The 26,548-nt window shown below is 42.3% G+C and overlaps 1 protein-coding gene and 1 pseudogene across 1 annotated transcript in view; both read left to right on the top strand.

The window, feature by feature from the left end:
- Positions 1 to 26,548, top strand: part of LOC145351669 (protocadherin-10-like) — a 207,283-nt gene that overhangs the window by 30,140 nt on the left and 150,595 nt on the right. The window lies entirely within an intron of this gene.
- LOC145351613 (protocadherin gamma-B7 pseudogene) lies at positions 2,837 to 5,353 on the top strand (annotated as a pseudogene).

Below are 26,548 nucleotides of genomic sequence, written 5' to 3'. Positions count from 1 at the left end.
CATCCAAAGTCCCTTTTACTTCCTATTTGCCTCATTTGAAAGCTTTGAACTGCATTCGTTCAGACGATTTGTCATTGAACATCAGTCATTGCAATACCCAATGTGCGAAGGATATCAGTAATGGTGTATATCATGCCCTTAGTGCTCTATGCATATGCAGTTTCATGAGGCTTCAATAGAACATTGGCATCCCACAATCCTCAGTGGGATCAAGAACGATGTTGCCTAGACGCAGTCATTTATGTTTTCGGGCCATGTATGTCAGACGATCGCAGATTGGCCAACAAAGGACTTGTTTTTTGAAAGGTTCACGATAAAAGGAAGTCGAATCCAGGTAACTGCGGCTCATTTAGCTTAATATGGGTTTTAGGAAAAATAATTGTATTTAATTAAGGAATAACTTAACTGACGCTACACATTTCCAGGATTATATGGCGTGGTTGTCTTTGGTACGCTCCTTAGAATGATTTCAGGTGATAATGTATACGGTAGTGAAGGAATGCAATGGAAGTAATCTACACCGAAGTGGGGAAAGTATTTGCTACGAGAATGGATGCTCGACATTGGAGATATTTGAATATTCTGAAATTAATTAGAGAGAATCAAATAGATTTTAAAATAACATGATGGGCGAAAAAGAGAGGGAAACATAAGGATTCATTGGGAGTGTAAACTGAGCTCCCTTAGTGTTGCTGGGTGTTCTTTTTCCCTATGTATACATACATGCGTATAAGATAATTTATTATTTTCAAGAACAAGGACAACAATAAAGGGCAACTGTCAAAACAGGAATGGATTGAAATGTACAGAGACAATTCAATCTCTTGGCCAGTTGGGAAGCAAAATGTATTGTTCGCATTGATTGCAAAGGGATGAGAGTACAGAGATTAATAATTTTGCTAGAATTGCTCAGAGTTTTGATTTCTAGAATATCGTGTGCAGTTTTGATCTCCACGTTTAAGAAAACACATTGTTGCATTGGAGGTGGCAAAGGGATTGGTCACTGAAATAATCACTGGCACAAGGGAGTTCTCATATTGTGGGAAGCTGAGAAAATAAGGTGCATTTTCCCTGGATTATAGAAGAAGTAGCCGATCTCATTGAAACATGTAAGATTTTGAAGGGGCTTGATAGGATAGAGGCTGAGAACGTGTGCCTGGTGTCGATTAATCTAAAACAGGAGATATAGACTCAGGATAAGAGACCGAGCATTCAAGTTAGAGATGATGAGGAATTTCTTCACATATTCACAGAATGACAGAATACTACAGTGCATGAAAGGGCTTCGATTCAGCACCGCCACAGGTCCTCACCTGCCCACCTAATTCCACTTGCTAGCACTTGGCCCATAACTTTGAATGTTATTGTGTGTCATAACTCAAAGTGTAGTGAAGATTTAGCATTCTCTAACCCGCAGGGTTCTGGTTGATCCGTCGTCGAATACATTTAAGGCAGGGACAGACCCAACCTTTTTGAACTTTAAACCTCTACGGGAATAAAGGGATATTGGGATGGAGCAGGAAAATGAAGTTGATGTCCAAGTTGAGCCGTGGTCGTAATCAGTGACGGGCCAATCTCGCCAGGCCACATGGTCTACCCCTACTTGTGATGTTGTGCTCTTCTGAAAGTCCTTATACCTGTAGAGAAAGTGTAACATAACATGAAAAGAAGATTGCTTGATATTAGAAAATACGAATGCTAAGTAATACGTCAAGTAAAGTGCTTGTGTGAAAAACACGTAGATATTGCACAATATGGTTTAAGGGTTTCAAGCACTATTGTGATGCGAAAGGTAGAGAGGAGCAAAACTGTTTTCAGTATCGAAGGCATGTAGAACGAGGATTTACAGGTATCAGAAAACAATCTAAAACAGAATAGAGACAGAAACCAATCTCCTTATGGAATTATCGTGGGGCTATGAAAGACACACAATATTATTTGGCAGAAACTACGTCGAATGGAGTACATGGGAGAAGGAGAATGGAGTGAATGGATGGAAATGGAAAGTTGAATCATACCTGTCGTTTGAGTTATTTATTCATGCGGAGGGTAAGAGGCGTTACATACTGGTGGACAGTATCGTTGTTCCCAGTTGCACTTCATTCTGATTTTGTCCATGAGCCTGTCTGGAAATAGCTCCTTCCAATGCATGAACAGTTTTTAGTTGGCATGCTAACCAGACACATTCCAATACTGCTTGTGCGTTTGGATCTGGTGGATATTGCCCATCGGCATTATGGCCGTTTCTTCAACAGAATGTATAAGCAATATTAAAATAAACAAACTATATCAATTCCAATGCTACCATGCATTATTCTTATACTTATCTACAATTTGGTCATTAAAATACATTGCCAACAAGTTGGTTATGTTATTAGCAACACGGTGCATGCTTTTAAAGGGCACAATCAATGTTACTTTACTGATCATATTTAGTCCAATTTATAGACAACCGAAATAAATAAGGTTTAGAATGACAGTTATAATTAAGGTTGCACAACATGAGAATGCTTGATGTTATTATTGGTCGATACTCTTTGTGTCGCTGTCTACCAATAAGATGAAGATATGAGGCTGGAGATCTAGCACCACTCCCACTGCACGAAACACTACGCATTCGCCGAGAATGAACAGCACATACTTTGTTTGGCGTTTACCATTTTCATCTGGGAGGCACCTTTGAATCTAACGCAGTTTTCTACAAACTATTTTTTCATTTATTTCCAAATCAACTGGACGTTTGAAGGTGGTGAACAAGTAAGCTTTTGATGTCGCACTATAAATAATCCAGAATATATTAACTGCAGTGCAATTCATTGGCGTATTTGACAGCAATATGCATTGCCGGTTATGTTTACTGGTGTCCTGTTTAAAATTGCCATTTCAACAGCAAATTATTTATTTGATATTGGCACACGTTTTCGATTCCGTTTACGGAAGCGTTCGCTATTCAATTCCCGAAGAACTGCAGAATGGCGCCTTTGTTGGAAATATTGCTAAAGACCTGGGGATTGATGTACGGCAGCTCTACGCTCGCAAATTTCGGATTATATCCGAAAAAACAAAGCAATATTTGGATGTAAATCTTGAAAGCGGTGTTATGTTCGTAAATGAGAAAATTGACAGAGAGGAATTATGTGAACAGACTTTGGCATGCGTATTGACACTGGAAGCTGTGATTGAAACGCCTTTTAAATTATACCATATTGATGTTGAGATTCTTGACGTAAACGACAACGCACCCGTATTCCAGAAAGGCGAGAACCGCTTTGAAATATCAGAAATGGCTGCACCCGGAGCGCGCTTCCCACTTCAGAGCGCGCACGACCCTGACTCTGCAAGGAATAGCGTCCGCACCTATCGACTCAACCGAAATGCGCATTTTTCTTTGGATCTGCAATCAAATAGCGAACAAATCATTACGCCAGAGTTAGTTCTGCAAAAAGCCCTAGATAGAGAACTGCAAGCGACTCATCATTTGACACTGACGGCAATTGATGGAGGTTCTCCAAGCAAGTCTGGAACCACCCAGATTAAGATAATCGTATCTGATGTAAATGACAATATACCTGTATTTGACAAGAACGTGTATCAGATTGTTATTGCAGAAAACGTACCCAAAGGTTCTTTGGTCGCGAAAATTAATGCTACAGATTTGGACGAAGGAATAAATGGTGAAGTGGTATATTCTTTTAGCGAAAACACTGCCGATAAAGTGCGTAAACTCTTTAGCATTAATTCGGAAAATGGAGAGATCAGATTAAATGAAATGGTCGATTTCGAAGTAATGGAGAATTATGAGATGACGGTGCAAGCAAAGGACAGAGGCAGTGCAGGAGTGCCCGCGTACTGCAAAGTCTTAGTAAAAGTTACTGATGTTAACGATAATGCCCCTGGAATAGTGATAACCTCTGTGTATGATCCGATTCCAGAGGACGCTCCTTTGGGAACATTAGCGGCTATTTTAAAAGTAACAGATCGAGATTCTAAAGAAAGTCAGGCTGTTTATTGTCAAGTCTCCAATAATGTCCCCTTTAAACTTGATAGCTCGTTTAATAACTATTATACAGTGGTCACTGATGGCATAGTTGATCGTGAAAAGGTGTCTGAGTACAACATTACCATTACATGTATGGATGAAGGCAATCCCCCGCTTTCATCTATCAAGACCATGCCAGTGCAAATTTCCGATACAAATGACAACGCACCACGCTTTGCGCTGCCTGCTTTTACAATGCATGTGTCGGAAAATAACGCGGTTGGTGCTTCGATTGGGCTTTTATCAGCGATTGATCCAGATAGCAATCAAAATGGCCGACTGTCATATTCCCTCCTGGGTAGTGTCGTTCATGGCGTGCCTGCGTCCACATTCGTCTCGGTTGATGCAGACAGCGGTGTGATGTTTGCGCAGCGCTCTTTCGATTACGAACAGGTCCGTGATTTTCAGATTTCTGTCCAAGTACAGGATGCTGGATATCCTTCACTCAGCAGCAACGTTAGTGTAAATGTGATTATCGTCGATGAGAATGATAATGTCCCTGTTATCCTATCGCCCATGACAAATAAGGATACAGCCACAGAGGAGACCATGCCCAGGTCTGCTGATCCGGGTTATTTGGTGATTAAAGTGACAGCCACTGACGCCGACTCTGGACAAAATGCCCACCTGTTTTATCAACTTATTCAGCCCACCGACGATAGTTTGTTCACTGTGGCTTCTGAAACGGGAGAAATCTGGACCATCCGCCGCTTTGGGGTAAAGGATTCACTCAAACAGAAACTAGTGATCCTGGTCAGGGACAACGGCAAACCTTCACTTTCATCAACAGTCCGGATTAACCTATCAGTTTTGGACACTGATACAGAAACAGCATCTAATGTCGCTCTGCCGTGGCATTCGAAATGGTGGGCAGATGATGTAAGGATTTACTTGATAATTTCTTTTGGAACAATCTCATTCTTTTCTCTTGTGGCTATTATAATGCTTGCCATTAAATTTAGGAATAATGCCCATGGAGGTCACGGCTGCTGTTTTTCCTCGGACACACTATTTTGCTCTGAGCGAAAAGCTTCGCTGAAAGGAGCTCAAAAGGCCAGTGCGAACATTGAAATTCCAGTCAATTATACGAATGTGCACGAAAGGGGGACAGTCTCTCACTATGACAAATATCGTACTTCAAATTCGGCGATGAACGATTTAATGGTTTTAAAATTACACGATCAACTGGCACCCGTGACAACTGACAAAAAAATCTCGTTATTAACTGACCGCAATGGAAAGGAGACTTATCCTACCGTAAAGGAGACCATTCAATCGCACAAGGTGAGACCCGATAATTCCTTGAGTGTTTAAACTGGCGTGACGGATCGAGATTGGTTTGAGCAGTCATTAATATCCAATTATCTGGTCGAAAGAAATTTGACATTGCTTGGTTGAATACTTTGAATCGAAAATTAACTGTCAGTAAATCGCATTCAGATTAATATAAATGAGTGTGAGTTTGACATAATATAGAAAAAAATACATAATCACCACGTAGGTTACCACTCGGATACTCTGCATCTTCTGTTCAGTAAAATTATGCAGCAAGGGTTCAGTAAACTGTAATTGATGTGCTCCATTATCCTAATGCAAGTCATTTCATGGTTCGGTGGAAATAGTAAATGTGTGGAGTCACAGAATGTTGAATGGGGGCGGGGGAAAGCTGTGTGTGTGTGAAGACGCAGGAAATATTAGAGCTATATTCCTAAACAGGGAGGGAAAAAAACATTACTTTTATCTACAATGCTAACTGCACACAGAAGCCTTTTTGTGATAGCAGTAGATGCATGGAATGAAATATGTAAATAAAATCAATGCACCTTCTGATCGATTGAATTTTAAATACATCATATTTAGGTACATGTAATTTAATGCACTCCATTGTTTCTTCCAAATGTCATGTCAGGTATGTCTATAAGTTCTGTTGTTCAAACAAACATTTTCTGAATAAACATGTTTTATCAATAAACATAAGTTATTCAGGAAAAAAGATGGTTTATCCAAATTATTGAACTCAGGGGGAATGATGGCACAGAGGTAATGTCAATGAATTAGGAGCCCAGTTACGCAGAATAATACTCTCGGGACATGGGTTAAAATCGCACCATAGCAGCTGGAGGAATTTAAATTAATAAGTCTGGGATATAAACGTCGTCAGTCATGGAAGTAGGAAACTATCGTGGATTCTATTAAGAATCCATCTGGTTCTCCATTCTCCTGTAGGTGAAAAAAATGCCATCCTTAACCCCATGTGGCTTACATGCGACTCAAGGCTCACAGCAAATGAGTTCAAAGGACAATTAGGGATGGACAACACATGCTGCCTCCGCCAGCAACATTTATGCCCATTCGAAGAAAAATATGTTCCCGTGTTTGCAAATGGCAAAGAAATTTACATCGGGCAATTAGTCGACTACAACAGGGGAGAATAATTATGAAGGTACACGGAAAAGTTTTATTTTATTTTATTTATTATTATCACATACATTAATATACAGCGGAATGTGTTGTTTCTTGCACGCTATGCAGACAAATCATACCATACATAGAAAACGAAAGGAGAGAATGCAGAATGTAGTGTGACAGTTATAAGTAAGGTGTAGAGAAAGATCAACTGAATGCGAGATACTTCCATTCAAATGCCTGATGGCAGCATGGAAGAAACATTGCTTGAGTCGGTTGGCACATGTCCTCAGATTTCTGTATCTTTTTTCCAGACAAAAGAAGGCAGAACAGAGTATTACTTAGTATGTGGGGCCTTTAATTATGCCGGCTGCTTTGCCGAGGCAACGAGAAGTGTAGACAGTGTCAATGGGTGGGAGGCTGGTTTGCATGATGGACTGGGATTTGCTCAAGCTTTGTAGCTTCTTGCGGTCCTGGACAGAGCAGGAGCCATGCCAAGCTGTGGTACAAACAGAAAGAATGCTTTGTATTGTGCATCTGCAAAGGTTGGTAAGAGTTGCTGCGGAGATGCCAAATTTCCTTCGTCTTCTGAGAAAGTAAAGGCGTTGGTTGGCTTTCTTAAATAAAGCATCTGCATGGAAGGACCAGGACTGTTTGCTGGTGATCTGGACGCCTAAAAACCTGAAGCTCTCGACAATTTCTACTTCGCCCCCGTTGGTGTAGACAGGGATGTCATCCACTGCACTTCTTGAAGTCGATGACTATCCCCTTTGTATTGTTGACATTGAGGGAGAGATTATTGTGATTGCACTAGTTCATCAGATTCTCTGTCTCTTTCCTGTACTCTATCTTGTTGTTTGTTGTGATCCGATCCACTACAGTGGTGTCCTCAGCAAACATGAAAATCGAGTTGGAGGGGAATTTGGCCACGCAATCCTAGGTGTATAAGGAGTATCGTAAGGGGATGATATATTTTGTAACCAGGTATACTTGACTGTATAGATTATCTGACCATAATCCATGATCTTGGGAATATCTGCTCAACATAGATCCAGCTGAATCTTTCCAGCTAACTAACCAATTATATCCATTACTGTATATCGTGGTATGCAAACCTGGTACCATATTTTTTGCATTTGGCCATTAAGTTTGATCATGGCTGATCATTAAATTCAATATCCTGATCCCTGTTTTCCCTCATATCCGTTTAGCCTCATGAAATATATCTAATTTCTTCTTGAATTCAGACAATGTTTTGGCCTCAACTACTTTCCGTTGTCAGGAATTCAACACATTCACCACTCTCTGTGTGAAGAAATTTTTCCTCACCTCAGTTCTAAAAGGTTTACACTTAATCCTCAAACTATGGCCCCCCAGTTCAATGTAAACATTCTTTCTGAATCTGCCCTAACACTGTTAGACATTTATAAGTTTATATGAGATCCCTCTCACTCTTCTAAATTCCAATGAATATAATCCTTACGGACTTAATCTCTCCTCTTATGACAGACCTGCATTTCCAGGAATCAGCCTGTAAACCTTCGCTGTATTCTCCTGATAACAAGGACATCTTCCTCTGATAAGGACGACAGAACTGCACACAATACACAATACTCCAGGTGTGGCCTCAACACCTTATACAATTGCAGCAAAATATCTTGGTCCTTATACTCAAAACCTCTTGCTTTAAATGTCAACATACAATTTGTCCTCTTTACTGCCTGCTATACCTGCACCCTTGCACTCAGCAACTGATACCTGAGAATACCAAGACCTCGCTGAGTATTCACCTCTCTCCATTTACACCCATTCAAGTAATAATCTGTTTTCCTATTGTTACCACCAAAGTAGATTATACTCCACATTATACTGAATCTGCATAGCACACACACACTCAGCCTGTCTAAATCATGTGGAAGCATTTCTACATCCCCCTCACAGCTTACCCTCCTAACCAACAAATCTGGAAATAGTACATTCAGTTCCCCCTTTCAAATCATTAAGATATAAAGTGAACATTTAGAGTCTAGCACAGATCAATGCAGAACCCCACTTGTCACTGGCTGTCAATCAGTAAAAAATCCAAGGGACCTGTAAAAATGCAGAATTCCCAAAGAACCAGATACAGTCCAGATAAGCAGAGAATTGGGATAGAGCAAATGTATTAGGAAGACTGAAGTTAAGAACACAGAAACACATGAGGATTGAAGGGGAAAACAGGCAAAGTATTGTGAGTCAACAAAACAGATGCAGTAATCAGTATTAAAGAGGGAAAGTAGACTTCAGAGATAACCCAAAACTTTAATGCCATCAGTAGTGCAGTAGTCAAGGTAAAGGGGAAGCTGTGAAATACTGATGTGAGATACATTATTAAAAGTGGAGCAGATGCTTTGTTTAAGAGAATCATTTGGACCTCCTGGACTGGACATTAGAATACAAACCATTAATGGAAATTGTTGTGAAAGAAGATTTTAATTTTTTTTTGCGGGGGGGGGGGGGATGCGGTGGGGGGATAGAGTTTAGAAACTGCCTTGTGACAATCACGGGGGATCCTGAGGAGAAATCGATAGATTTGTGTTCAGGGCCCAAAGCCCTGTCGAATATATACTTAAGGTTCAGATCCAATTACTTTAAAAGAGTTTAGGGTCTCTGCCTCCACCACCAATCCGGGCAGCGAATTCCAGGCACCCACTACACTTTGCATAAAAATGTTCTTCCAGATGATAGAATTCTCTACCAAACAAAACAATTTCATCCTGTCTATTCTACCTCTTCCCTTCTTAATTTCGTATACCTCAATCAAGTCAACCCTCAGCCTCCTTTGCTCCAAGGAAAATAACCCCAGCCTATCCAATCTCTCCTTATAGCCGCACTTTTCAGCCCTGGTAACATTCCTGTAAACCTTTTCTGCAATCTCTCTAGAACAATTCTATGGTTCCTCTTAAATGGTTGCCTAAGCTGCACACAACAGTCCAGTCGTGACCTCATGATGTTTTACACAATTCCAACATTATATATTCACTTTTCTATTCTATACCTCTACCAATGAAGGCGAGCGTTCCACATGCCTTCTTTTCAACTTTGTCTATTTGAAATCAAATCTTCATGGTTTCCTTTGGTTAGACTGAGGACCCTAGTTTTGGAACGAACTACTTCACTTTGGATCCTAATGATAAATTAGACAATAGTATTGTCACTCTTCCCTGAAGGACCATGGACAAGATAACAAATTACACAATATAAAACCTTGAGCAGCCTGTTTCCAAGTACGTCAAATGGCCCCACGCCTCTCACATTTTCACTGTCACTCTGCTCTTCTTACACTATCTGTCAATGACCCCGCTACTCTCACACTCCTTCACCGTTAATGGCACCTCTCCTCTAGCATTCATTTATAGTGTTACAGGGTATTACAGCACAATACGAGCACTGTAAGGCCATCTTCTTTGCACCAGCCTTCAGTCATTATTATATCGTAATCTCATTTTCCAGCACTTGATCCGTAGCCATAGCATTTGAAATGCTTATCTAAATGTTTCTTAATGTTCTGAGGTTTCTCGTCTCTACGCCGCTGTCAGGTAGTGAGTTCCAGATTCCCATCACTTTGTGCATGAAAAACGTTTGCCTTGAAACCCCTCTAAATTACCGACCTCTACCCTAAATCAATATCCCTGATTATTAACCCCTCCAACAGGGGGAAAATTTTCTCAGGCGTGTTCATTCAATATTCATCCACATTACTGTACAACCAAACAGGTCATTTACCCCGACGTTCGGCAAACAAGTTTTTGCAGCTGGTCTACTCAATGACGTCATATTGCATTGAATATACTCATGGACCACCGGCGATAAGCCACCAACTCTTCTTCCCTTTTATAGCGAGATATTCAGTTTGTCATGGTCCAACTGCTGAACGTGAAATGGTCAAACTAATAGACCCGAGCAGACACCGTGTGAGAAGGTCACTAGGAATGCGCCACTTTAGGAATGCGCCACTTTAGCTAACCATTGTAATAGAATTAAGCTTTGCGCTTTCATAGTTGAAAAGAAACATTCATTAACTTGAAAAAAAAAGACCAACTCGAGCTAGAGCGATAAATATATTACATTAGAGCATTATCCAGGGTAATCAATAATTCTTGGTCATAATAGATGGTACGCAGAACGTCACATGAAAAGAAGTTGATTGTTCGCAGTTTACACCAAATAGAAGTCTAGAGTATCAATATGCGTAAAGAACTTCTGTCACAGAACACAGCATCCTGACATCGCGATTTGTAGGAGCAAACTGTTCATTTTCCTTTAAATTTAAATTAACTTAAAATTAAAGCAAAAAAGCAAAGGCAAAAATGAAGTTTACATTCAATAAAATTTGTTCTTTGCCACTGGTAATGCGAGTTACGTCGCTTTTCTTGATCAATTCCCGTTTCATTAGGTGCTGATGGTGAGCTTTCCTTTTGAAAATAAACCGACCTGCGGGCCATGCTGCTGCAATAGGGAATGCACACAGGAAAATGAGACTAATGGGTTTTATCCGACAAGCAACTCTTCCAAATATGCAATTGCATCGGGTAATTTAATCTCTCATCTGAAAAAGGGGGGAAAAAACTTTAAATCGTTCGGCGTTTCATCATGGTAATTACTCTGCATAACAATGAAAAGCACAAGTTCCCCACAAGCTGCTGAAACAATTCACATATAAAATAGATTGTACCTAACCAATGCTCAATAAAGGCATGGCTATTTTATTTACACGGGTGTATCAGTTAAAAACGAATAGTGCTCAGGCACGGTGACCATGATGGAGTTTAGATCTCCACCCGTTCAACAAATAAAAGACTATGTCAAAGCAAATGAATTGAAGTTGCATAATGTTAAATACACATCAATTCCGTCAGTGTTCGCTGAGTAAATCAGCTGCAAAAACTTGTTTGCCGAATGACAGGGTAAATGAAGGTAACTTCTTCAACACCTGTTTGGTTGTGAAGTCAAGTGGATGAATATTGAAAGAACACGCCTGAGATAAAGTATATCGCAAATTAAATCATGGTTTTAAAACAGTAAGTGAACGAAATATTAATGTTTGCAGCTTTTGCTTGTGTAAAAGCTGACGTTAATCATTTAAGGTACACCTCTTCTGGGAGCATGTGTCTTTCCTCGCCGGGCAGCTTCCGACTGATGTCTCCTTTACAACTCTATCTGGGTATTCTTGCAATTTCCCCTAATTGGCCCACCCTAAGTACACAGACAGTTTCCTCTTAATTGTAGACAAAATTTGCTTTAAAAAAATTAAGTTTACACCTCCAGACTCTCAACAAATAAAAAACTGTGTCAAAGCAAATGAATTTAACTTGCGCAAAGTTAAATACACCGCAGTTCCGACAGTGTTCAGTAGAGGCACTGTTGCTTTAAAAGTATTCGATGTTATTATTGGCCGTGTCTCTTTGTGTTGCTGTCTATCAACGGGATGCCAAATTGTGGCCGGAGATTCAGCTCCTGGTACACAGAACATTGCGGAAAAAAGGAGCAGTAATCAGCATTCCTTGACCCCTGCTTACATCGGGGGGAAAAGGACTCGGAAAAAAAAAATTCTCAGTGAATAAAACAAAGAGTTAGCGCTGGAGTGCGCACGATATAGCTTTACGTCTTAATAACTCAGCTGATGGACAATTACATTCCTGATATCGCATTGAGGGGCCTATAATTTAGCGAAGACAGAATGCCCTTCATGCAATATAGCCGATTGCCGCAATGGCATCTTTATGTGATGCTCATCTACGCTACGTGTCCAGCATGTGGCAACGTTCACTATAAAATTCCTGAAGAAACGGAGACTGGCTCCTTTGTTGGTAACATTGCGAAGGATCGGGGGTTAGATGTAAAAGAGCTATTGCCACGCAAGTTTCGAATTGCTCCTGAAAACCAAAAACAATATCTAGGCGTGGATTTAAAAACTGGAATTTTGTTTATAAAAGAACATATAGACAGAGAGGAGCTGTGTGAACAAAGTCTTACATGCGTATTGATGTTGGAGGCTGTGGTTGACAGTTCGCCAAAGCTACATCGTGTTGAGGCTGAAATGCTCTATGTAAATTACAATTCACCCTTATTCCAGACAACCGAAGTTAACATAAATACCTCAGAATTGATGTCGGCTGGGGCGACATTCCCATTGCAAAGTGCGCTTGACCCAGACTCCAGAACCAAAGGCATCCGCGCCTACAAACTGAGCCCAAACGATTACTTTATACTGAAATCAAACAGCGAACAAACTTGCATTCCCAAACTGGCGCTGGAGCGGCCCCTAGACGGGGAGCAATAATCAACACACCGGTGAACACTGACAGCGTTTGACGGAGGAGTTCCCCAAAAAATCGGAGACCACCCAGATTAACATCAATGTGCTTGATGCGAACGACAATGCCCCAGTTTGCGAGCAAAAGTGTCTATCAAATCATCATTACAGAGAACGTGCGTAAAAATACATTGATTGTTAAAATAGCTGCGGTGGATGCGGACGAAGGCCGTAATTGTGCGGTAATTTATTCTTTCAACGATCATACTCCTATGAGAGTTCGGTAAATATTTAGCTTAGATTCAGTAAAGGGAGAAATACGAGTAATCGGTACCATGGACTATGAAGAAGCAAAGAATTATCAGATTATGGTACAAGCGAAGGACCGTGACACCCTTCCACTGCTAGGATACTGTAATGTTTTAATGAAGGTCACGGATATTAATGATAACTGCCCTGAAGTAATAGCAACGTCTGCATAGAGCTCCATTCCGGAGAACGCTGCTCTAAACACTAGAGCAGCGTTTAGTGCTCTAAACCGCGAATCCGATTTTAAAGCGGCTGTTACTTGCCACATCAAAAGGGATATTCCTTTTAAGCTTAAAAACTCATTTAATAACCACTGCACATAAGTCACTCAAGGTAATATCGACGGTGAAATAAAGCCAGAGTACAACATTACCATTGTATGTAAGGACTCCGGTTCCCCTCCCCTCTCGACTAACAAAACCGTGCGAGTTTAAGTTACAGATATAAATGACAGCGCACCATACTTTACGCAGCCTTCCTTCTCCATATACGTAGTGCAAAATAATGATATTAGTGCTTCAATTGATGCTGCGTCAGCCCATGATCCGGATTCGAATCACAATGTTAAAATAACATTTGATATTTTGGATAACGTGATAGACGGATTGCCCGCAACCTCATTCTTCTCAAAAAAACTCAGCTGCTGGTGTGGTGTTTTCTCGACGGTCGTTTGATTTTGAGCAACTACAGAAATTTCGTATCCTGGTGCAAGCCTAGGACTCTGGATTCCCTCCGCTCAGCAGCAATGTAAGCGTAAATGTGATTATCATAGGTTAGACTGACAATGTCCCTGTGATTATATCCGCTGTACCGAGTAAAGGATCTACAGCAGAAGAAAATACCGAATTCTGCCGACCCAGGTGACTTGGTTGCAAAAGTGACGCCCGTGATGCTGATTCTGGACAGGACGCTCAAGCTTCCTACCATATCCGCGAGCCTACTGATGACAGCCTGTTTACCGTAGTTTCAGACACACTATTCGCAAATTTGGGCGTGAAGATCCCCACAGGCAAAGAACTTTAGTTTGTGTGAGGGACAATGGACCTCTGTCCCTCTCAGCAACAGTCACCATTAATGTATCAGTGTAGGATGAAACTGCAGAAAATACATCTAATATCGACATGTTGGGGAACTCGCGGCCCTGGGTAATCGACTTAAAATTTTATTTAATGCTGTGTTTGGCACAATTTCACTTCTGTTGCTAACGGTGATTGTAATCCTCGGAATTAAAGTACATTGAGATAGAAGCGGGAGTAATAGTCACTGTTGTTGTTTGCACACGTCATACGTTTCCATCAGCGATTCAGTACAAGGAATTTAAAAGGCAAGCGTGAATATTCAAACACCAGCCAATTACGCTGAGGTATGTGAAAATGGTATTTTCACACAAACACTTCTCTACGACATGCCTCAAGATTCAACCATGAAAGATTTCCTCTTTCTGAAGTTAGATGGAGTGCTTGCGCCCTTGATCGATGTCAAATCAGGCAGAACTATCCCCGGGGAACATGGGACGGCAGCAAACCCTCTGAGCAAAGAAAAAAACGGATTTTCTGCAGATGAGTCCTGTGTCGCCAAAATGTTAAATTTGACTAAGAATTTTTGGAGCAACTTTCGGGTGCCACCGTGCCGCAGTGCAATGTTTCTTCTCACATCCCTTTGTAATTTCGTCCCAAAAACGTTTACCTGTGACCCTCCTAGTCCTGTATCAAAATCAAGTGGGAATGGGTTTTATTTTTTTCCTTGTTTTATTCATTCGTGGGACATGAGCTTCGCTGGTTGGCCAACATTGATTGTCCATCTCTAGGTGACCTTGAGAAGATGATTCAGAGCCGCCTTCATGAATCGCTGCAATACATCTGATCTAGTCAGGCCAAAGTTTTGTACACCCGGTGAACTCTCCCTACAAACTCCTTTATTCAAAGGAAAACAACCCGAATTTCCCCAACCTCACATTATAGTCAAAATTCCTCATGCCTGACACCATCATATTAAACCTGCTCTTCATCCTCTCGAGGGCCCTCAGGTTTTTCCTAAACTGCGGTGACTCAGAACTGGACACAATGTTCTGTTTCTGTCTCAAGTATTAAAACAAATTCAGAATTTTATGTATGTTGAGCGTAACTTCTCTGTTTTTGTATTTATAACCTTCATTAATGCAATCCATGATCCCAAATACTTTGTTAACTCTTCTCTCAGTGGAACGTGCCACGTTCAAAGGTATAACCACAGAGACCAGATCTCCCGACACGCTTTTTAGAATTGTCTCTTGTTAACTGTTTATTATCTTTCCTTCTTCCTTCTGCAAAATGCATAAACTTACACTTCTCTGTATGACACTCAACCTGATGTGGGTATGCCGGCGTTGGACTGGCGTAAACACAGTAAAAAGTCTGACAACACCAGGTTTTAGTCCAACCTATTTATTTGATACTATACTCGCAAGCTTTCGGGTTAGCCCCTTCGTCAGGTGAATGGAGAGTTCTGGCCTCAGACAGAGCATATAAAGCACAGACAGTTTAGAGATTACTGATTAGAATGCGAATCCTTACACCTAACCTGCTGTTCAAGACCTGAAGTGGCTGATAATGTGAGTGGAAGGAGCACTGATCACAGTTTAAAGAGATTTGTATTGTCCCCAGACAGTACAGTAAGTGAGGTTTTGCAAACCCAGGCAAACTCCTCGTCACAATGGATGTCTCAGCGCTCTACACCAACATCCCCCACAACGATGGCATTGCTGCGACTGCCTCAGTACTCAATGCTGACAACTGCCAGTTTCCAGATGCAATTTTACAACTCATCCGCTTTATCCTGGACCACAATGTCTTCACCTTCAACAACCAGTTTTTCATCCAGACACATGGAACAGCCATGGGGACCAAATTTGCACCTCAATATGCCAACATCTTCATGCACAAGTTCGAACAAGACTTCTTCACTGCACAGAATCTTCAACCGATGCTGTACACTAGATACATTGATGACATTTTCTTCCTTTGGCCTCATGGTGAACAATCACTGAAACAACTATATGATGATATCAACAAATTCCACCCCACCATCAGACTCACCATGGACTATTCCCCAGAATCAGTTGCATTCTTGGACACACGCATCTCCATTAAGGACGGTCACCTGAGCAGCTCACTGTACCGCAAGCCCACAGACAATCTCACAATGCTCCACTTCTCCAGTTTCCACCCTAACATGTTAAAGAAGCCATTCCCTATGGACAAGCCCTCCGTATACACAGGATTTGCTCAGATGAGGAGGATCGTGACAGACACCTCCAGACCCTGAAAGATGCCCTCATAAGAACAGGATATGGTGCTCGACTCATAGATCGGCAGTTCCGATGCGCCACAGCGAAAAACCGCACCGATCTCCTCAGAAGGCAAACACAGGACACAGTGGACAGAGTACCCTTCGTCGTCCAGTACTTCCCCGGAGCGGAGAAGCTACGACATCTTCTCCGGAGTCTTCAACATGTCATTGATGAAGACGAACATCTCGCCAGGGCTATCCCCACACCCCCACTTCTTGCTTTCAGACAACCACACAACCTCAAACAGACCATTGTTCGCAGCAAACTACCCAGCCTTCAGGAGAACAGTGACCACAATACCACACAACCCTGCCACAGCAACCTCTGCAAGACATGCCGGATCATCGACATGGATACCATCATCACACGTGAGAATACCGTCCACCAGGTACATGGTAAATACTCTTGCAACTCGGCCAACATTGTCTACCTGATACGTTGCAAGAAAGGATGTCCCGAAGCATGGTACATTGGGGAGACCATGCAGACGCTACGACAACGGATGAATGAACGTCGCTCGACAGTCACCAGGCAAGACTGTTCCCTTCCTGTTGGCGAACACTTCAGTGGTCACGGGCACTCAGCCTCTGACCTTCGGGTAAGCATTCTCCAAGGCGGCCTTCACGACGCACGACAGCGCAGAGTCGCTGAACAGAGACTGATAGCCAAGTTCCGCACACATGAGGACGGTCTCAACAGGGACCTTGGGTTCATGTCGCACTGTCTGTAACCCCCGTGACTTGCCTGGGTTTGCAAAACCTCACTTACTGTACTGTCTGGAGACAATACACATCTCTTTGAACTGTGATCAGTGCTCCTTCCACTCACATTATCAGCCACTTCAGATCTTGAACAGCAGGTTAGGTGTAAGGATTCGCATTCTAATCAGTAATCTCTAAACTGTCTGTGCTTTATATGCTCTGTCTGAGGCCAGAACTCTCCATTCACCTGACGAAGGGGCTAACCCGAAAGCTTGCGAGTATATTATCAAATAAATAGGTTGGACTAAAACCTGGTGTTGTCAGACTTTTTACGACATTCAACCTACCAATGTTCTGCCCATTCTTCTTATACTCAGTTGTCACCACCTCCTACAGTCATACACCACGTTTGCGTCATCAGTAAATATTGATATTTTGTTCTGCATTCCAATATGACATATACATACCAAAAATGTAATCCTAACATTGAACATCTGGGACTTCCATCCTCAAATCTGAAAAGCAACTACCTATAATGGTTTCCTGTAATGAAACTAATTTAATTTTCAAGTTGACACCGACGCTTGTACCCCATGGCCCTCAAATTTGTTAACTAGCCTTTTTGTTTGTGTTTTACCTTTTCAAGTTGTTTCTTAAAGTCCGTAGATACAACATCTGTTGCTTTCTCTTCATGAAGTTTATCTTCACTAAAATCAATTGCTCAGTCAAGCAATCTCTGATTTCTTGATTACATACTTGTTCTCCTTAATTATGTCAAGTCTTTCCGAATGTCAGGATTGTACCTAAATAATAGTTTGTCCGTTCCCCTTAATGTGGATCTCCCATAATGAATGGAGTTATACTACTTGGTGCTTCCTGCTATGCAATCATTTACTCTTTGGTATCAAGGGGCTGGAAAGCAGTCTTTCAAGATGCTGTGACTCCGAGCAGTCTCCGATGCTGAGAAACACGGCATGTATTGCAGCAAGTTCTGCCTTTTCGTTTCCTATTGTCATGTATTAGCCTAATTACTCGCTGTTTTATTTTTGGTTAGCACCTGCTAGAACTGCTAGTCCAGGCAATTGTCATCCACCCGATGATCCGGAATGACCACAATTGTCTCTCCAGCTCGTAAAACATAAATTAGAACACAATCAGCTACAGGCAATGGCTACACACTTGATCACACAAGAAACATAATCGTCTTAAAGTGCATAACAAATTCCAAATTCACCATTAAGGCTTTAAACCATCTCGATTACATTGGAAATTTATCAGTGACGAAATACTTGTGATATATAGTTGGCACAGAATGATGTCCTTGCTGAGTTCCTACAACAGCCTAGTTAATGGTTGCTATATAATTACTAAACACCAGTAATCTTGTTATGGCACACACAGTAGAAGATAATTTACGATTGCTTGATCAGACTATCAAGGCAAAAGAGAGATTGATGGCGTTTTGTAAAAAGACAATGGCAGAGCATATAGTTGCAATAGGCAGAATTAAAATCAAGCTCTCAAAAAGGAACACATCTTGATTAACAAGAATTTTATTTTTAAGTATATTTTAATAAAACGTAAGAGAAAATATGCATTTTCTTTTGAATAAGGAATTGACTTATTTCATGAAAGAAAATACATTTGTGTAGCAAATAATTGACGGATAAACTGAAGTTAATAGTTGGGCAGTTTAGATGAACATGAATTCGAAGTGTGTTGTAACCCACATTAAGACAGTTCTATAATTATTTCAAAGAACAGACTGCTGAAACGAACTGGTTGACTGTGATCAAAGAACAATTGAATGTACTGTTTACACTCTAAAAATGTATGAAGTTGCTCTGGTCTTGTCATGTTGCTGATTGCTGCTGAATCGACGCCTTCGATGTTACACCTTGATATTTAAATTAGATGTGCAAATACAAACCACTGTAAATATTTTGTGCCTTTATTTGGTCACAACTTGGGCATTAATGAAGACAGGTAACCTGGTGTGCATTTCTGGTTTAATGATCAGAACTGAAAATATTTATGTAATGTTGTTACATGTGTCAGTTATCATTTCTAAGGGGCGTTTTCAAATATACTTTAACTCCATCTAACTTATTGAACTGCTTTCACGATGTGGAGTTAAATTGTGTTATTAAAGTCCTGGTTGACATAAAGGAGGTCATGTTATGGAATTATTTGGGTAACATTTGGTGTTTGGGCTGCAAAATCGATCACTCATTTATATTTTGACTGATTTATTTCTCATTACCAAGTTTAATGATATCGTTGCTGGAAAATGGAACGCTTGCTAAATATTATCACTCAGTAAAAAAAAAATCGACAAATAATGCAACCAAAAGAGAAAATGCGGGAAAATCTCAGCTGTTGCGGCAGTATTTGTAAGAGAGAAACAAGCTGACGTTTCGAGTCCAGATAACCTTTTGTCAAAGTTTCTTTCTCTCCTTACAGATGCTGCTAGACGTGCTGAGATTTTCTAGCATGTTCTCTTTTGGTTTCACTAAGAAACATTCTTAGTTTTCTCATGGATGGTTAATGAGGTAATGAATTTGGACAGCCATTTCACCGTGATTGTGATATAGTTTTCTGAGACTTACTCTGCCTCTTCCGTCAGTACACTTGTGGTTACAGCCTTGATTTGCAAGTTTTCCGTTGAAAAAAGTTGTGCCTTACCAAGGCCCTATCTGAGATAAACATTCTGATACGATAAGTAGTGGGAAAAGTGGATAAATGGTGGAAACTTTGAGCTTCAAGTCATCAGAATAAGTGAAGCTGAATCAGTAAATTTGAATGATGTTTTAACGAGATGGGAGTGAACGGATTACGCCATAGATCAAAGCCAGGATGCTCCATGTCATGTAAATTGCAGGTGATGGTGTTACGAGTGGCTCCTGTCTTGACCTTCTTGGCAGGTTTCAAACATGCTGGTACAAGAGGATTGGCGAGTTGGAGGTCCTGTATTGCATATGTACGTAGGGCGCAGTGCTGCCATTGTATGCCAGTATTGTGTGCCAATGGCAGCACAACGGCACAGTATTTAGCATTGCTGCCTCACAACACCAGGGACCCATGTTTGATTTCTGGCTTGGGTCACTGTCTGTGTGACCCAAGAGGACCAAAGAACCGAAGAGGAAAGAGTCCAATTGGACTCCTCTGGAAGGCCGCTGCCCTCGACTGGTCATGTATGCCCAAGCCATCAGGAGCTGTGTCAAAACCAGATTCATCAACCACACTCACAAGAAGCCCCAAATATCACCCAAGCACAAAGTAATGCCATCCATGCTCTCAAGACCAACCACAACATTGTCATCAAACCAGCAGACAAAGGAGGGGCCATTGTCATCTTGAACAGAATGGATTACTGCAAAGAAGTATACCGACAACTTCACAATGAGGAACACTACGGACAGTTACCCACAGATCTGACCAAAGAACACACACCGTCAACTCAACGTTTTGATCAAGACCTTTGATCCGGATCTTCAGAGCTCCGTGCTCTCATCCCACGTACTCCCCGCGTTGGAGATCTCTACTGCCTCCCAAAGATACACAAGGCAAACACACTCAGCCGTCCCATCGTATTGGGCAATGGGACCCTGTGCGACAACCTCTCCATCTACGTCAAGGGCATCCTGAAACGCATTGTACAAAGAACCTCCAGCTTTTGTCACGACACTGTGGATTTCCTACAGAAACTCAGCACACATGGAGCAGTTGAACCAGGGACTCTCCTCGTCACAATGGATGTCTCATCGCTCTACACCAACATCCCCCACGACAATGGCATTGCTGCAACTGCCTCAGTACTCAACGCCAACAACTGTCAGTTTCCAGATGCAATTTTACAACTCATCCGCTTCATCCTGGACCACAATGTCTTCACCTTCAACAACCAGTTTTTCATCCAGCCACAGGGAACAGCCATGGGGAACAAATTCGCACCTGAATATACCAACATCTTCATGCAGAGGCTCGAACAAGATTTCTTCACCACACAGGATCTTCAACCAATGCTATACACTAGATACATCGATGACATTTTCTTCCTTTGGACTCATGGGGTACAATCACTGAAACAACTATATAATGACATCAACAAGTTTCATCCCTCCCTCAGACTCACCATGGATTACTCTCCGGAATCAGTGACATTCTTGGATACACGTATCTGCATCAAGGATGGTCGCCTCAGCACCTCACTGTACCACAAGCCAACAGATAACCTCACGATGCTCCACTTCTCCAGCTTCCACCTTAAACACGTTAAAGAAGCCATCCCCTACGGACAAGCCCTCCGTATACATAGGATCTGCTCAGGTGAGGAGGATCGCGACAGACACCTCCAGACGCTGAAAGATGCCCTCATAAGAACAGGATATGGCACTCAACTCATCGATCAACAGTTTCGACGCACCTCAATGAAAAACTGCACCGACCTCCTCAGAAGACAAACACGGCACACGGTGGACAGAGTATCCTTCGTCGTCCAGTACTTCCCCGGAGCGGAGAAGCTACAACATCTTCTCCGGAGTCTTCAACACATCACTGATGAAGACGAACATCTCGCCACGGCCATCCCCACACCCCCACTTCTTGCCTTCAAACAACCGCACAACCTCAAACGGACCGTTGTTCGCAGCAAACTACCAGCCTTCAGGAGAACAGTGACCACAACACCACACAACCCTGCCACAGCAATCTCTGCAAGACATGCCAGATCATCGACATGGATGACATCATCTCACGTGAGAGTACCATCCACCAGGTACACGGCACATACTCTTGCAACTCGGCCAACGTTGTCTACCTAATGCGCTGCAGGAAACGATGTCCAGAAGCATGGTACATTGGGGAGACCATGCAGACACTATGACAACGGATGAATGAACGTCACTCGACAATCATCAAGCAAGACTGTTCCCTTCCTGTTGGCGAACACTTCAGTGGTCACAGGCATTTGGTCTCTGACCTTCGGGTAAGCGTTCTCCAAGGCGGCCTTCATGACACACGACAGCGCAGAGCCGCTGAGCAGAGACTGATAGCCAAGTTCCACACACATGAACACAACCTCAACCGGGATCTTGGGTTGATGTCACACTATCTGTGACCCCCACGACTTGCCTGGGCTTGTAAAATCTCACTTACTGTCCTGCCTGGAGACGATGCACATCTCTTTAACCTATGCTAATGCTATCTCCACTCACATTGTTTGCATCTTTAAGACTTGAATAGCAGGTTAGCTGTAAAGACTTGCATTCTAATCAGTATTCTCTAAACTGTGTGTGATTTTATATGCCCTTCTCTGATCAGAACCTTCCACATACCTGAGAAGGAACACCGTTTCCGAAAGCTTGTGAGATTACTATCAAATAAAGTGGTTGGATTTTAACCTGGTGTTGTGAGACTTCTTGATGTGTGACCCAAGTCAGGAATCATATCATGTCTGCGTGTGTTTCCTCTGGGTGCTCCGGTTTCCTCCTACAATCTGAAAGACATGCTGGTTAGGTTCATTGACCTGAACAGGCATCCAAGTAAGGCGACTAGGGGAATTTCACAGTAACTTCATCACAGTGTTAATTTAAGTCTTAGTTGTGACTAACAAATACATTTTACTTTTAAAGTATTGGAGAAATTAAATATCCAAGTTGCTGAAAGGGGTGTCAGTCAATTGACTTTCATTATCCCGAATGATGTTGAATTTATTGAGTGCTGGTTGTTCTTCATGCATCCTGGTATTTGGAGGGCATCGCATTTCACTCCTGATCTGTGCCTCGAGGAAGGTTAACGGGCTTGAAAATATATCCTCTCTGCAGGATTACCAGGTCCAAACCTGCTCCTGTAGGCAAAGGTTTATCTGGCTCGTCCAGTTAGAGATCCAGTCAATAGTAACCCATAAGACGTTAATGGGGGAGGAAGAGTGGGCAGTGATGGGTTCTTAGTGGACACTTCAGGTAACATATGTGATGGGAAGTGACGTCTACGATGGCTGCCACTGCCGTCCATCTAGACAACGAAATAAACACAGCAGGATGACGTTCTCAACCAGTTCAACGCCCGCACGGAGATCTGGCAGGACAGTGACAGGTGACGCAGCAGAGTTATTGAAAAAAAATCTTTCAAGATCTCTATTCGGGTTATTTTGATATTTTGGGATGAGACAAATAGGACGTGACAGCTTCCGAAATCTGCAATACAAAATTTGGCGATAAGAGGAAGTTTGGTGATCGAATGACATTTCACGAGAATAGGGAAGTTGGACATTATAAATCGGGCGATTCCGTTTGCTACAAAAAGGGATAGAAATAAAGTTTGTGGTGAATGGACAGTTCATAATGTTAGCCACCATCATAATCAGGACATACTGTGATCAGCAGTTTAGTGATAATGGGGCTGGGAGACTAAGATGTATTTCTCGGATCTGTTGAGCCTTCAGGGAGATTGGAGGAAACGGAAGAACGTCTGATGGATGGAAGAAGGCCAGCTGTAGGGGAAAGTTTTCGGGGTTGAGCATGGATTTCATTGGCTTTCTCCAACTTGCTGGCACATGTAGAAGTTTGTGGAGACACAAGGATGCATTGCCCAATAGAAAAGGCAGGTGTTAATGCCAATTGGTTGAGAAAAGGAAAGGAACACAAGGTCATAAGATATAAGAACAGAATTGGGCCGTTCAGCGCACGGAGCCTGCCCCACCATTCAATCATGGCTGACATGATCCGCATCCCCATTCTCCTGCCATCTCCCCCTAACCCTTGATCCCCGTATTAATCAAGAACCTATCTATCCCTATCTTAAAGACACTCAATGATCTGACCTCTCCAGCCCTCTGTGGCAACGAGTTCCACAGATTCACCAGCCTCTGACTGAAGAAATTCCCCTCATCTCAGTTTTAAAGGAGCGACCCTTCTCTCAGAGTTTGTGCCCCCCCCCCCCCCCCCGCCCTCCACCCCGTTCTAGCCTCTCCCACTTCTGGAAACATTCTCCCCACGTCCACTGTATCTAGGCTTCTCAGTATTCTGTAAATTTCAGTTAGATCCCCCTTCATCTTTCTAAACTCCATCGCGCATAGACTCAGACCTCTCAACCGCTCAGCGTATGACAAACTCTTCGTTCCTGGAATCATTCTTGTGAACCTCGTCTGGACCCCTCCAAGGCCAGCGCATCCATCGTATGGGGCACAAAATTGCTCAGACTATTCCAAATGAGGTCTGACCAGATCCTTGTACAGCCTCAGCAGTACATCCTGCCCTTGCATTGTAACTTTTTAGAAATGAATGTTAACATTGAATTTACCTTCCTTGCCCTGCCTCCCTAACTAAGCTGCATGTTACCCTTAAGAGAATCGTGAACAAGGACTCCAAGTCCCGTTGTGTCTCAGATTTCCGAAGTCTTTCCGCATTTAGAAAATAGCCGACACCTTACCGTCACTCTCCAAAATGCTTATGGAATGATGGATTCTCACGGCAGAGGCAATCAAAACTTTCTTGGGCCTAATGTGTACTAGCCAGGTCAATAAAGTCCGAAGAAGAATCTTGGGTGTTAAATGATAGGAATAAGTGAATTAAATTTATATTGACAGTGATCAGAGTCGGGCTTGGAATAATGATTGGGAAAAGTTAGCGCTCTTCGAAGTGAACAGGAGTTTATAGGGTGGACAAAGCGATAACATCTCAGAGGGAAATAGAATGCGTCAGAACTTGTTGAGATAAGCATTTTGAGCACGCAACCCATGGATTCAAGTATTTGAGAAACTGCAAGGGAAGTGTGGAAAAGATCTCGTTATGAATTATCAAAAAAGAATAACCACAGGATTCCATGAGCCATGGTGGTTGTGATGACCGTAATCTTGAAGTAGTGTGTTGGAGTTTTTTTTTTACGGAAGTTCTGGGAAGGATTGTGGGAATGATTGCTGTTGTAATGATCACTTTAAGAGGTTAATTTTAAAGGTATTTTGCAGAGCAAGTTTTAAGTACAGTTAGGTGCATCAGCTGACACGGGGAATGATTCAAGTTCGGGCAACGACAGGAGAACTCTATATAGGAACTGTCAGAGACCACCCAAATGACAAAACGCACAGAACGCCACTCTTGTCCGCTGGAAACACTCTGCTAAGAGAAAATGAAGGGTTGCATCAACATCAAAACCAGAAGCACCAGGATGGCACTGGAAGGGTCCAATATGAAGAAACAAATCCAAAGAGAAGCAGGCTGAAAGAAACTGAACAGTCAGTAAAATATGGCGAACCCTTCATTTGGAAAACATTGGTGAAAATGTAGATTAATGTAAAACCCAGAATCCAGGGCTGAAATATCATTTCGTCTAGTTTAAAATATGTTTCTGCCCAGCACTCAAAGAAACAGAGATATATATCGGAAAAATATACAGCAAATGGGGTGCAGTTCAGGTTACAAATACGTCATTGAGTAGATGAATTAACAGATCAGATGTATAACAATTGGCGATTACTGTGGACGCTAGCGGAGCCCAGAAGGTGGAAGAGTCTATGAAAACAATAGAAGCAAATTCCTGCGTCTCCAGGAAAACACAGTAAAGTGCAGAAACCAGACTGGGCGAACATTGCACTGTTAGAAGAGAAAGTGGTCTAAGTGACGGTGCAGAGGGACCTCGGGGTCCTTGTGCAAGAGTCGCAAAAACCCAGCTTGCAGGTGCAGCAGGTGGTCAGGAAGGCGAATGGGATGCTGGCCTTCATCGCGAGGGGGATTGAATATAAAAGTAGGGAGGTCTTGCTGCGGCTGTATAGGGCATTGGTGAGGCCTCAGCTGGAGTACTGTGTGCAGTTTTGGGCGCCGTACTTACGCAAGGATATTTTAGCCTTGGAGGGGGTGCAGAGAAGGTTTACTAGGCTGATGCCGGAGTTGAGGGGGTTGAGCTATGAGGAGAGGCTGAATAGATTAGGCTTGTACTCGTTAGAGTTTAGAAGAATGAGGGGAGATCTCATTGAGACGTAAAAGATGATGAATGGGATGGATAGGATAGAGGTGGAGAGACTCTTCCCGCTCAGAAAGGATAGTAGGACTAGGGGGCATAGCCTCAAGATAAAGGGGGGGGCGGTTTAGAACAGAGTTGAGGAGGAACTTCTTCACTCAAAGGGTGGTGAATCTCTGGAATTCTCTGCCCGTTGAAGTGGTGGAGGCTGCCTCGCTAAATATTTTTAAGATGCGGGTTGATGGGTTTTTGATAAGAGAGGGGATTAAGGGTTTTGGGGAGAGGGCGGGAATGTGGAACTGAGCCACGACAGATCAGCCATGATCTTATTGAATGGCGGGGCAGGCTCGAAGGGCTAGTTGGCCTACTCCTGCTCCTATTTCTTATGTTCTTATGTGAGGGGCCCGGGTGAGCAAACATGCCAAAGAATTTCCGTGAATGGGATTGCAAAGCAGAACTCAGTTTGAAAGGTCCCAGGGAACGAAGCCCATTGATGTTTCAAGTTGCATCCATTT

This window comes from Carcharhinus amblyrhynchos, chromosome 13, assembly GCF_965287045.1.
Source record: "Carcharhinus amblyrhynchos chromosome 13, sCarAmb.v2.hapA, whole genome shotgun sequence".
Taxonomy (NCBI): Eukaryota; Metazoa; Chordata; class Chondrichthyes; order Carcharhiniformes; family Carcharhinidae; genus Carcharhinus; species Carcharhinus amblyrhynchos.
This window is presented reverse-complemented; position numbering and strand designations above follow the sequence as displayed.